Here is a 14,873-nt window from a genome sequence, read left to right on the forward strand (position 1 = left end):
ATCAAAAACATCATCATGGGGACCTCCCTGGTGGTGCAGTGGTTAAGAATCTGCCTGCCAATGCAGGGGATACGAGTTCGATCCCTGGTCTGGGAAGATCCCACATGCCACGGAGCAACTAAGCCCATGTGCCACAACTACTGAGCCTGCATTCTAGAGCCCAGAAGCCACAACTACTGAGCCCATGTGCCACAACTACTGAAGCCCGCATGCCTAGAGCCCATGTTCCGCAACAAGAGAAGCCACCACAACGAGAAGCCTGTGCACCGCAACGAAGGGTAGCCCCCACTCGCCACAACTAGAGAAAGCCCAGGCACAGCAACGAAGACCCAACACAGCCAAATAAATAAATAAAATAAGATAAATTTAAAAAAAACCATCATGGTACCACCTAGACAGCGCAAAAAAATGAAAATATTAATACTATTGACAAGAAGTGTGGGATTTATAAATTTAATATATTTATATTAAATATTTAAATTAAATTTATAAATTTAATATATTTGAGAAAAACAAAGGATCTTATTAGGGGTGTTAAAAGTGGCAAATCTTTAGTCTTAGTGGTATGTTTAGCTAGTCAACTGTATTTCCAACTGTGAATACAACTATAAAATTAAAGAGCATATATGAAATGTTGGGAAGATAACATCAGAGATTGTGGCTAAATGACAAGGTATTATTTGAGACTATAATATATTTCAGCTGTTGGGTTTATAGTCCTCACCTTATAGCAGATATGTCTATTTGGGGGTGTGCTAAACTTTCACACAAGCTTTAAGGAATGTCTGTGTGGATTACCCACAATCCAGCTTCTTCCATAGCCATGTCCAATCGTGTCCTACACAGTGGGATCTAGCCAAGGCAGCACAGACCCAGGTGGAGTCTCACCAGCAAGTGCCAAAACCAAGCATGTGTGGAGTCAAATAGAATCATCCCGGAAGTCAGGTCAAAATGGGGCCCAAGTCCACAAGCCCAGGAAGCCTTGAGGGTGGGAAGAAGAGTTAGGAGGTCACTCCTGCCAGACTGGCTGCTGGGACTGAGAATAGAGGGAGGACACCTCCTCACAAAATATCTGAACAAACCTCCACGAGCAACCACAAGAGTCTCCACTAATTTAAAGACGCAGAAATAAGTCAGTGCCTAGTATACAGTATAGGTTGCTCCAGAAATTCCTTATTTGAAAAAATTGAGAAATTTAAACTACGATTTAGACTGCTCTGATCTAGAAATCCCTAGTTAGGAAAACACAAATTTTTTTCATGGCTAATTCTAGAGCAGTGTTGTCCAAGAGAAATATCATGCAAGCCACATTTGTCATTTTAAATTTTCTAGCCACAGTTAAATCTAAATGAAATTAATTTTTTTTTTTTTTTTTTTTTTGCGGTATGCGGGCCTCTCACTGTTGTGGCCTCCCCCGTTGCGGAGCACAGGCTCCGGACGCGCAGGCTCCGGACGCGCAGGCTCAGCGGCCATGGCTCACGGGCCCAGCCGCTCCGCGGCATATGGGATCCTCCCAGACCGGGGCACGAACCCGTATCCCCTGCATCGGCAGGCGGACTCTCAACCACTTGCGCCACCAGGGAGTCCCTAAATGAAATTAATTTTAATAATAAATTTCCCTTAACCCAATATATCTGAAGTATTATCATTTCAAAATGTAATCAATATAAAATTAGTGACATATCTTATATTACATTTATCATACGAAGTCTTCAAAATCCAGTGTACTTTTTACACTTACAGCACATCTGAATATGAATGCTAAATTTTCACTGCAAATACTTATCTGTATTTAGATCATAAAATTTATAGCTTAAAAAACTGATTCACGGGCTTCCCTGGTGGCACAGTGGTTGAGGGACCGCCTGCTGACGCAGGGGACACGGGTCCGTGTCCCGGTCTGGGAGGATCCCACATGCCGCGGAGCGGCTGGGCCCGTGAGCCATGGCCGCTGAGCCTGCGCATCCAGAGCCTGTGCTCCGCAACGGGAGAGGCCACGACAGTGAGAGGCCCGCATACCACCCCCCCTCAAAAAAAAAAAAAACCTGATTCACATACACAAATTGTTTCTAATATACTTAAAAGTTTTCCAGTGACTGAATTGAGTATTCGTTCCTAGCACTGCAGGAAAAATAATAATAATAAGTGGCCTTACTTTCCAGGAAAAGCACAGGGGCAACAAATGCAGGACCTCTACCTCATGCTTTTGCCTTCCAGATCTTATGTAAGTGCAAGTGATTGGTGGAATCTAAATTACATCTGGAACTTGAACTGCAAGGCAGGCTGGGGAAATTTTAGTCTTCTCGGTATAGGAAGACCCTAAAAAAGAGGTTGGAATATATATTGAGACCAATGCACCATGTCCCCATGATGTTCACTGCAACAGCATTTACGACAGCAATCACTAAATAGAAAACAGACTAAATGCACAAAAGTAAAGGGCTAGTAAAATAAAACGTACTCTATCCAGGTAATGAAATAATATGGTCATTTTTGGTTTTGATATTTATTTTTTTTATTCATTTGGTTCTGCCAGGTCTTAGATGCGGCAGGCGGGCTCCTTACTTGTGGCATGCATGTGGGATCTAGTTCCCTGACCAGGGATCGAACCCAGGTCCCCTGCATCGGGAGCACGGAGGCTTAACCACTGCGCCACGAGGGAAGGCCCACATGGTCATTTTTGAAGGACATTTTATCAATGAAGTGAAAAATCTTACAATATGTCACTTACCAAAATAAAGTCTGAACAAAAAGCCGTACATTCAATCTGATCCCACTTTTAGGGACAACTAGGGAAATTTAAATATGGCCTATGTATTATTTTTGCAGGTATGATAATGGTACTGTGAGTATGTCAGAGAATGTCTTTGTTCTTAAGAAATGAATGCTTTAGTGTTGTGAATTTTTTTAATTACTTTCAAATAATTCAGAATAAAAGCAGAGAGAGAATGTTAACTAGGAAATGATGAATGATGGAAATCTAGGAAAATGATATATGGGCATTCATTGTACTATTTTAACTTTTCTGCTAGTTAAAAATTTCTCAAAATAAGAATTGGGAGAGAAAAATGCTGGGGAACAGTGGCTAGTTTTATTTATTTGCAAGGCTGTTTCGAGTTCAGGCTGTTTCCTTTGCCAGCACCACATCCTTAAAAATGTGTGCTCTCCGAATGCATGTATACAATGTTGTCATCTCCAGTAACCCAATATGGCTTTAGGCTGCTCTTTCTTTCTTTTCCCATTCTTTTCATGTGTTTTGAGAAACTACAACTGTTCCAGAGAACATCTATATCTCTCTCCCTCTCTCTCCCTCTCCCTCCCTCCCTCCCTCCCTCCCCTCCCTTCCTCTCTCTCTCTCTCTCACACACACACACACACACACACACACACACACAAAATAATTAAATCAGTGATATCAAATGCATGGCACATATGCCAACAGAACCCCTACCAACCAATGACAGTCATCACTAATTGATCAAGGTACTCTTTCCTGCCAAACCTCATTATACCTCAGAATCCTGCAAACACAGCTCTCCAGGTAACTTTGATTAATGCATGGGAGCTGGCATGTGAGATTAAACCTTTGCCACACATTTATTAAATAGTCTACTTTAGCAAAACCTTAAAAAACTATGATTGTCATGAGTGTCTTTGAGATGGCTATGAAAAAAAGAGCTCAAAACCTGGAGCCAAAGACCTGAACTCAAATCCACCCTCTGCCTCTTACTCCTTGAGTTCTTTGGCCCTCAGTTTCCCCATCTGTAATGAAACCTTCCTCACAGGGGTATAAGGTAGTTGAAATGAAGTAATGAACACTTTGTAAATGCCAAAGACATTTACATATGAACAGTGGCATCACGAAAAATGGAAAATTTACTATTGGAAAAGCCATTGCTACAGTATTGATTATAATTCAGAATAGAGGATGAGTTCTAAGGGCCTAAAGGGTTATTTTTTTTTAAGCCAATCCAGAAACAGGGCAAATTCTGAGTGCTCCTTCTCAGTATCCTTTGCTGGTTCTTCATTTCTAACTTATGAAAGGGCTCAGTCGTCAGATATTTTTGCTGTTCGCACCATAGGTGACTTCCTCTAATCTCATGGCTTTTAAGCACAATTCATATGCTGTTGACTCTCAAATTTTAAAAGTGTAACAAGATGTTAAAAAGGGAGTTTAGGCCAAGGCCTCAACACAATAGATATCAAATACTAAAGTAAGGGGCTGATGCAAATCAATATTTTCAAAGTGGTTATCTAAGAACAGTTTAACTTGCATCCCTCACTGTAAGCAATGTCATAAAATGGTCCGGTTGCCAGAGATTGAAGGGAGGGAGAATATGTAAAAGGTTTTCTTTGAAGAAAGCTGTGCTGTGAATAGCTCCTCTCCCTGGAGAATAGAAAGGATGGGGGAAGGCCCCTCAGCTCAGACCTAGTGATAGGGGATGACTCAGAGAGCTGATATGCATTCCCTGGAGTTGGAAGAAAGGGAGTGGGGAGAGCTGCTTAATTAACTGGAGTCTGACCCCCCACCACCATTGGGGAATCTAATGGTGAGAGGTTGCTAAAGCAGTGGGTGACAGCAGAGAAGAGATTCCCTTGGGGATAGCCAAGGCACAGGGTGTATATTTCCTGTGGACAGGAGGCGAGCCACACAGGAGAGTCAGCAAGAGCCTTATCATCCTAGCTCAAGCGTTCTGCTTAGTGGGGTGATGGGACTGTAAATGAGAAAGCCTGTGTGGAATGAGCTGCGGGAAAACCCACGGCAGCTGGAGGAATAGGATGCATCACCCACACCGGTGGAGTTGCCAAAAGAGGAGCTACAGCAGTGGAGCCTCCACAGAAACTACAGAAGAACCAAGGAAGACACAGCCTTAAATATTAGCCAGCCCCAGAGAAAGTAAAATCATGTTAAGACGGTCCCAGACAAGTTAAGAACTTTCTGATCTCTTTCCCCTCTACCTTCCTAGTGGAGTGTTGACACCAACTCTGGAGCAGCTGAAACCATAGCTAATGAAATGATAAGCAAGAAAGGGAAAAAAGCCAGTCATAACTTCTTCCCCAGTGGGGGTAACTGACCTGCTAAGGTAGAGGAAGTTGGAAGCAGAAGAAACATGACCTTTTAATGAAGATGTAAGTATTAAGTAACAAACTGAACTGGACATTCTTGTTTCTGAATCAAGTGTCTAGTTTCCTACTTAAAAGAGAACCATGGGACTTAGAGTGACCAGAAAAATCATGGTGCCTGCCAGAGTTTTCACCCAATGGCAGGGAAAGCTGTTCCTCCACTGAATAAATGTTAAAGGGACATTAGGAAACAAAATTTAAATTGCATTCCAATTGATTCCCAGAGCTGTGCTTCTTCGCAATACTTGTTATAGTGGTATAATATGCATCTCAGAGTTATCATATCCAAATACAAATTCTTGATTTGTACTCCATCTCCCAGACCTATTCTTCCTACAGTCTTTCCATCTCGTTAAAAAAGAACTCCATCATTGCTCTTGATCAGGCCAAAATCCTTGAAGTCATCCTTGAATCCTTTCTTCCTTTAACATCCTAGATCCAAACTATCAGCAAATCCTACAAGATCTACTTTGAGAAGTTATTCTGAAGCCAACCACTTTTTACCACCACCTGATCTAAACCACAATTGTGTCTCCCTTTCCTGTTTATTCTCATCTCCCTACATTCTACTCTCAACACAGCAGCCCAAAGTGACCCTTGTAAATCATGTAAGATCTGCTCAAAAGCCTTCAAAGCCTTCATTTTTAACTTGGAATAAAAGCCAGTGTTCTTAGAATGCCTACATGATCTAGCCCTTAATCTTTTTCAAACCTCATCTCCTACCACCCCCTCATTGCTTGCCATGATTTGGCCACACTGGGATCCTTGCTTTTCCTCAAACTTGCTAAGCACTCCTCCAACCCAAGACCTTTATACTTGCTGTTCTTTCTGCCGGAAATTCTCTTCCCCTTGTAGATTTCTGCTCAAATATCACCTTATCAGAAAAGCCTCTCCTGACTGCCTAATATAAATAGCAGCTCCATCTTCCCCTTCTCCCCCACTCCCTTCTCTCCTACTCCTGATCTCCCTATCCTCCTCCTTTACTATAGTTATGCCCATGTCACTTAGAACCACCTGAAATGCTACACATTTATTTGTTTGTTTGTTGTCTGCCTTCCTCTACCAGCATGTCAGCAACCCAAGGCTAGGACTTAGCTTGGTCCATGGTTGTGAGCACTCAATATTTTTTGAGTAAATGAATAATTTATATTGAAGTACTTATAAGAGATCCTAAGCTACAATAATTTTATATTTAAAGAACTCTTCCATGGTCCCTTATGTTTTTGGAAACAAATTCTGAAAATGGAGGAGAGCTGGGTCCCCTCAGCCTCCTCCTGACTCTTTTCAGGCCTACCCTCCCCCAATCCCATCTCTCAACAGGAACACATCCCCGGTTCTCACACTAGAAGAATTTCCAGGAAGTCAGAGTGGGGGGTGGAGGGAGCCCATGGGGTCTCTCCTTGGCAACCATGGTTGCCATCAAGACTTCACTCTGACACATACAGGTACTAGGGCCAGATCCAGGGCTCTCTAGGCCTCTGTTCTGACCACCAGACAAGAATGTCTGTCTCTGTTAATTTGACTTAACCTCTGTTTAATTACTAACCTGGTAGTTTCTGCTCTCTGCTTAGCTGCTTGTCAAGTATATGCCACTTTTGATAATTTAAGGGTTAGAATCTAGTCTATTTTTGTAAATGAAAATCAGCCTGGAGCCAGAGTTTCCCTTTTATTCAGCAAGACGAAACAGACAGCACATGAAAGGCGGGCACACTATAATTTTGTCTTTTCTGATACATTAAAAGCAGGCCTTTGCACACTGGCTGCTTGCTGTCATCTGGAAACCTCTACTGGGCCTGTAAATATGAAGTCTAGTGCTTTCAGATGATTAGTTTTTTTTTCTTTCTGTGTCCAGCTTGGTTGAAAAAATTACACAGCAAGGTCAGGAGACCACAATGAGAGGCAGCCTGGGGGGTGCCCAGAGAGCCTGGGGACTAGGAGCTGCAGCCTAGGTTTCAGGATTGGCTCCACAGCCTCTGGGCTCAATAACTTGAATGCTTATCTAAGATAATTTTCGGTGGATTGATGAATTCTATAACACTTGTTCATTCAAACCAACATCTATTTGGCATATCACAGATATCAGGGACAGGAGTTACACAAGTGAGAAGATATGATCCCTTTCCCCAGGGAGCACCCAGCCTAATGAACAGATAAATTAGGAAAAGAGACAATCTCAGTCTTGTTATAATCACCATGTGCGGAAAGCAACCTGGGAGCCTGGGGTAAAAGGGAGTCAGTCTACCTGAAGGATGAGTAGGTATTTACCAGGATTCAGGATGTGGGCTCAGGACAGAGAGGATAGCCCATGCAAAGGCCTGAGATAGCCTGTGCTGAACAGAAAAAGGAAAATTGGGCTTCCCTGGTGGCGCAGTAGTTAAGAATCCTCCTCCCAATGCAAGGGACATGGGTTTGAGCCCTGTCCGGGAAGATCCCACATGCTGCAGAGCAACAAAGTCTGTGCGCCACAACTACTGAGACTGCACTCTAGAGCCCGCAAGTCACAACTACTGAGCCTGCGCTCTAGACCCTGCGAGCCACAACTACTGAAGCCCGCGTGCCTAGAGCCCATGCTTCGCAACAAGAAAAGCCACCGCAGTGAGAAGCCCGCACACCAGAACGAAGAGCAGCCCCTGCTCGACGCAACTAGAGAAAGCCCACACGTAGCAACGAAGACCCAACGCAGCCAAAACTAACTAACTAAATAAATAAATAAAATTTATAAAAAAGAAAAAGGAAAGTTCACTGTAGGATATGTGTGAGGGGTTGCAAAGCTGAGGAGGGTGTGGAGGCAGGGGGATAAATAAGAGGAAAAGTGAAGAAAGTGAGGTTTGACCCATTAGATTACAGACCAGTGGTGAGGTTACAGAAAAATTTGAGGTCATGTGGTAAAATGGGCATGATAGAAGTAATAGTTAACAATTATTGGGCACTTATTACCATGTTCTGAGTACTTTCCACTTAAATCTACAGCATTCAAAGATGCTAAGTTACTTGCCCAAGATGATTCATCTGAGAAGAGGTGAAGATGGGAATTTAAAGGCAATCTGCAGACTCCAGAGCCTAACCCTTAACCATCACACTACCTTGCCAGAAGTTCTCAACTATTAAATGAGCTAATGGATATGAAAGTACACTGTAGACTGTAAAGTGCTGCCCAAATGTAGCACTGGTGTTTATTTTTTATAAATTTATTTATTTATTTTTGGCTGCGTTGGGTCTTCGTTGCTACGTGTGGGCTTTCTCTAGTTGCATCGAGCAAGGGCTGCTCTTCGTTCTGGTGTGCGGGCTTCTCATTGCAGTGGCTTCTCTTGTTGCGGAGCATGGGCTCTCAGTGCACAGGCTTCAGTAGTTGTGGCACGTGGGCTCAGTAGTTGTGGCACACGGGCTTAGTTGCTCCGCGGCATGTGCAATCTTCCTGGACCAGGGCTCGAACCCATGTCCCCTGCACTGGCAGGTGGATTCTTAACCACTGAGCCACCAGGGAAGTCCCTACACTGGTGTTTATTAGTTTTGTTACAAGGATCCCCAAAATAGGAGGTCTTTCTTTACTGACATTTTATAGTGTAACCCTGAGCATTTTCTCCCAGCTCAGAATAGCAAGCAAGAAAGGCTGTGAGAGACAGAGATCACTCCGGATGAAAGGAAAGGACGTCTGGGCTTTCATGAGTCGCACTGGGGGGATGGAAGAATGATAAAAATCAAATGAAGCAGCCCTTCTGAAAGCTTAGCCTTTGCTGGCACCTACTGGTGCCCATGACAGATGTGCCAGCTTCATGGAGAATTATCCCCTGGAGGATAAATGCCCCAGGGCAGTTGTACATGTGAAGGGGATGGTGTGGGGAGGAGGGGAAGAGTTGCAGCTGGTCTAAAAGGCTGGGAGACCTGAGAGGCTGCTGTGCATCTGTGGAAAAAAACTTCAGTCTGGAATTCACTAATCATAACCATTACTTAGCACCACCTATGGGCATGCACTACACTGCACTGCACTGCGGGTCTCACACACCTTCTCCGAAAACAGCAGAAGCCCCAACCCCACCAGCTCAGCAAAATGTAATTCTCTTCGTTTCAGAGATGCAGACAGCTCTAGATTACCTGAATGGACCAGGGTCACATAACTAACTAGTAACTAGCAATCCTAATTTAGGATCAAAGTTGAATTTAATTCATACTCTTTTACAGCACCAGGATGCTTCCAAAAGACATACATTCAAAGCTTAATTCTCCCAATTATTATGTCTGTGATCCTGGCCCTCTCAATTCACTACTGGAAGTTTTGTGTTGACTGATTAAAGAGTTGATGTTCTTGCCTCATTCCAGAAGAGGTTTACATCTTAAATCCTTATCTGCAATATGGGGAGAAAGCCCCTCCCAGTGTGTTTGTAGAGATTCTGAAAAAGGGATTAGGTCTGGAACACAAATAACAAGGTAACTACCTTTAAAACCTGAAGACCTGCTACCTCATAAAATATACCTTTGAACTTCATGGCTCCAAATAGAAATGAGAATTCTAAGTTGCCCCCTGAAATGTTTCCAAACTTATCGATATGGAAACCACTATCCTAGGTCACTTGTCAGTTAACATTCACATCCTGAAAAATTCTCTTCACCCTGTGTGTCCAAACAAAGATCCAGAAAACTCATTGTCTAGAGCTCAGTTGAAATTTAAAGGAAACAAAGATACTAGATAGATCCAACCATGTGAAATTACCAAAGGGGTCTGACATAATTAATGCAGGTCTTCCAAAAGACAGTACCATTATCACAGCAGAATGATTGGGCAAGCCCATCCTGAGCCAAATGTCAGCAGGCAGGCATAAGAATCATCTGGGTGACTGTTTAATATGCAGATTCTGGACCCACCCACAGATCCAGTACTGGAGTTGGGGTGGGGAAGTTCAGGAATCTGGCTTTTTTTTTTTTTTTTTTTTTTTTTTGCGATATGCGGGCCTCCCACTGTTGTGGCCTCTCCCGTTGCGGAGCACAGGCTCCATACGCGCAGGCTCAGCGGCCATGGCTCACGGGCCCAGCCGCTCCGCAGCATGTGGGATCTTCCTGGACCGGGGCACGAACCTGTGTCCCCTGCATCAGCAGGCGGACTCTCAACCACTGCGCCACCAGGGAAGCCCAGGAATCTGGCTTTTTAAAAGGCATCCCAAGTATCCCAAGACAGAAAGACTACTCTAGGGGACTTCCCCTCAAGCATTTCCAAACCCAAAGAATATTCTGTCCCCAATAACTCTAAAGACAGCATCTCAAGATGCTGCACTTCTCAAAGGGCATCCTTAGTCAGCTTAAGGGCAGGTCAGTTTGAGGACCTCTACTGTAAAAGTAGGCAAGCATCTGGTGATAGTTTGAAATCCATCCTCCACAACTTTCCAGCTGTGAGAAGTCTTTTGAGTGCCCATCTTTTTTGTTTTAATGACCCACCCCTCCTTTTGTGGTTTCCTTTATTTTATTTTGTTTTGTTGCCTGAAATTAATGATTATTGCAAGGGAATCTGGACCACTTTTTTAATAGCTGCATTTGGGTAATGTACCCCCTCGCTCTACCCTCCAGGACAGAACTACTGTGGCTCCACTAGTTGGTTTAGTGACTATTTATGCCCATCTTCCACATCACAGACCCAAACCAAAGCCTCATTATTTCTACCGTGTTTGTTTTGCTGCAGAATGGTAACATTTACATGGACATGGGTTTTTTCTCTATCTTATAATTTGGATTGTTTAGTTTTCCTTTTTGGACTTCTTTGATGCTGCTGAAGAAAGAAGTCCACAAAAATCTGGAGAAAGGAAGAGAGTGGGCTGCAGGGGGCAGAGTAGGTGGAAGTGTTGTTTGCTTCTCTGTCTCCTCGGCCGCCCCCCACCACTCCCCCCAAGCTGGACTAAGCTATCTCCTTCCTATTTCTGCTTTTCTGCCTCTTACACCTGGGCTGAAATATGTCAGCAGTATCACTGACTTACTATGAAACCTTGAGCAGGTCCCTTTCCCTCTCCAGGCCTTGCTTCCCATGTGAACAGTGAAGGCATACAACCAAAAAATCTCGAAATTTAGTAACTTTCATAAGCCCACTGGACTGTTGCTCATTCCTCTGTGACAGCCATGTGACTTGGGGCAACTTATTTAACCCATCTGATATACCACCAAAATGAGTCACACCCTTCTCTTTTCTAACTCTGATGAATAAAAAAAGTTGCTTTTTTATACCCAAGGCATGAAAATAGTAACCAATCCATGTTCCCTCAGAAGTCCCTGAGTTCCAAAGATGAGACCATTACTGTACTAAATTCTCCAAAGGGTTTCCAAGGCTTTAAATCCTCTATGACATCCCTGACACACCCACCACCCCCATTACCACCCCCACTAGCCCCAGTGCAACCTTAAAACCTTCTAGGGTTAATTCTGCCTCTCCTCTCCCCTTTATGTCTTTTTTGTGTGTGTGTGTGTGGTACACGGGCCTCTCACCGCTGCGGCCTCTCCCGTCGCAGAGCACAGGCTCCGGACGCGCAGGCCCAGCGGCCATGGCACACATGCCCAGCCGCTCCACGGCACGCGGGATCCTCCCGGACCAGGACACGAACCCGCGTCCCCCGCACTGGCAGACGGACGCTCAACCACTGCGCCACCAGGGAAGCCCTCCCCTTTATGTCTTGCTGGAGGGTTCTATGAGAAATGTCATTCCACTTCTAGGTATGTACTCTAGAAAAGCATTTTCAAATGTACACAATAAGGCATACAGAAGGATATTCACTGGGGCCTTATTTACCGTAATGAATAATCAGAAAAAAATGTCCATCAACTAAAATAATAATAATAATAAAACTCTGAGAAATCCATTTAATAGAATACTGTGCAGCACTTCAAAAAAATGAGGCAGATCCAAAAATACTAATATGGGTAGACTGACAAGACATATTGTTGAGTACAAGAAGCATGCTACAGAATGGTATGCATAGTATATCTCTCATGCAAAAAAAATAAACTGTACTTATTCTAAGTATATGTATATATATATATATATACATATATACACCTATACATATACACACACACACACACACACACACACATATAAATACATAGCAGAGGTCTGGAAGGATGTGTAACAAACTGGTGACATTGTTTGCCTCCAAGAAAGGGATGGTCAAGGGGACTTTATGTGAAATATTTTAATATTTTTACACAAAGGATATAATCATAAATTACTTAAGAAATTTAAATTAATTTGAAATAATACAGCCCCTAAGTATATAACAATAGCACAAAAACTGGGGGGAAAGAAAAGTTCTTACTCTATACATGAACTGGTATAATATAATTTGAAGATGACTATTCAAAAATGTGATAAAGATGAATACTAAATAACATAGAGATAAATTTTTATTAGAAAAAAGAGGTTTAACAAATAAGACAAGAGTGAAGAGAAAACAGAATCATAAAAAAATAATCCACAAGCAGGTTAGCAAAGAGAAGGGAAAGGAAGAGAGAACAGATGGAACAAACAGAAAATGACTAGCCAGATGGTAGATTTAAATGTAACCATATCAATAGTAAAAATGTAAGTAATCTACACACCCCAATTAGAAGGCAGAGACTGTCAGATTGGATAAAAAAGCAAGACAACACATTACGCTGTCTACAGGAAACTCACCTTCAATATAAAGACATAAATAAGTAAAAGGTTAAAATGATGCAAAAAGACAGACCATGCAAACACTAACCAGAGAGCTGAGTGCCCTTATGAATACTAGAAAAAGTAGACTTCAGAACAGGAATATTACCAGAGATAAAGAGAGTCATTACATAATGATATTACATAATGATAAAGGGGACAATTCAACAACAACAAGATATAAGAATACTAAATGTATATACACCTAAGATTGGAGCTTCAAAACGGCATGAAGCAAAAACTGCTAGAACGCAGAAGAGAAACAGACAATTCCATGATTATAGTCTGACACATCAACGACCCTCTTAGTAATAGAAGAAGCTGAAACAAATTAGTAAGGACATAGAAGACCTGAACAACACTATAAACCAACTTGACCTAATTGATATTTATAGAGAAGTCTAGTCAACAAACAGCAGAATACACATTCTTTTCAAGTACAGCTGACCACTGAAAAACACGGAACTGCACAGATCCACTCACATGCAGATTTTTTTTCAAAAGTAAATACTAGAGTACTACACAATCCCCGATTGGTTAAATCTATGGATGTGTAACCTTGGATACAGAAGAACCATGGATATGAAGGGTTGGCTATAAGTTAGTCATATGTAAATATGAAATAGTCACCAAGAATATACTGGGTCATAAGTCAAATCTCGACAAAGTTTATAAAACTGAAATTGTACAAAGTATGTTCTCAATACTTTGAATTAATGCTTTGAATTCACAATATAATTAAATTAGAAATCAAGAATAGAAAGATATTTGGAAAATTTCCCACACTTCTAAATCATTCAAAGTCAAATGGTAAATTATAAAAACTTGAATTGAAAATGAAAACACATGAAAAGTTGTGAGATATAGATAAATCAGTGTTTACAGGGAAATTCAAAGCATTCAAAATTTATAGTGTTAGTACCTCAGTAAACATGGTAAACATTCCTAAGACCCACTAGACTTTCTATAAGAAGTGTGACTAGCACAACCCCACAAAATGACACAGTACAAGAAGGGCAAGGATTCTGGCCTGTCCTGGGAAAGCAGTGTTACCACAGGAAGTAGAGTGGCTATGGTGAGCAAGCTAAGCAGATTTTCCAGCAAAGGCTAAAACTACAAAGAAAATTGTGCTAAAGCTTGAATGCTTAAGCCCTATTATACATCTAAAAGAATGCCAGCTATTAATAGATGCATGCATTATGAACTGGGAAGAGACAACAAGAGAAAAGACCAAATCATCCTGTTCTGGGCTTCACCTTTTGTTTTATTACAAAGGAAATAAAATCTTGAGGCTATGTTAACTTCAAAAAAAAGTTTATATTAAGAAGAGAAGAATGGTCTCAAATCAATGCTCTAATGAGAATTCACCTTAAGAAACTAGAAAAAGAAAGGCAATATAAAGTCAGAGCAAACAGAAGGACATAAAAATATGAGCAGAAATCTATGAAATAAAACCAGAAGAACAAAGACAGAAAATCAATGAAACCAAAAGCTGTTTCTTTGAAAAAAAAAAGACAACTGATAAACCTCTCCTCAGACTGATCAAGAAAGTGAAGGCACAAATTACCAACATCAAGAATGAAAGAGGGGAAATCACCAGATCTACTAACATTAGAAGAATAAGAAAATATTATGAACTATGCTAATAAATTCACCAACTTGGATGAAATGGACAAATTCCCTGAAAAAAAACCACAGCCCTGACAACTGTAGTAGACTGTGAGAACTCTAGTGTTTACCTGCCTAAGGAACTCCAGGCAGAGAAATCAAAATGAGTAAGGAGAAAAAAGAACCCTCCTACATTGTTGTCAGAAAAGTAAATTGGTGCGGGCACTATGGAAAACAGTATGGAGGTTCCTTAAAAAACTAAAAATAGGGCTTCCCTGGTGGCGCAGTGGTTGAGAGTCTGCCTGCTGATGCAGGGGACATAGGTTCGTGTCCCGGTCCGGGAAGGTCCCACATGCCGCGGAGCAGCTGGGCCCGGGAGCTATGGCCGCTAAGCCTGCGCGTCCGGAGCACAGGGAAAGGCCACAGCAGTGAAAGGCCCGCGTACCACAAAAAAAAAAAAAAAAAAAAAAAA

At 42.0% G+C, this 14,873-nt stretch overlaps 1 pseudogene; it reads left to right on the plus strand.

The window, feature by feature from the left end:
- Positions 1-13,725: 13,725 nt before the first annotated feature.
- LOC132491614 (large ribosomal subunit protein eL42-like) lies at positions 13,726-14,075 on the plus strand (annotated as a pseudogene).
- The last annotated feature ends 798 nt before the right edge of the window (positions 14,076-14,873 follow it).

This window comes from Mesoplodon densirostris, chromosome 6 (assembly GCF_025265405.1).
Source record: "Mesoplodon densirostris isolate mMesDen1 chromosome 6, mMesDen1 primary haplotype, whole genome shotgun sequence".
In the NCBI taxonomy this organism is placed as follows: Eukaryota; Metazoa; Chordata; class Mammalia; order Artiodactyla; family Ziphiidae; genus Mesoplodon; species Mesoplodon densirostris.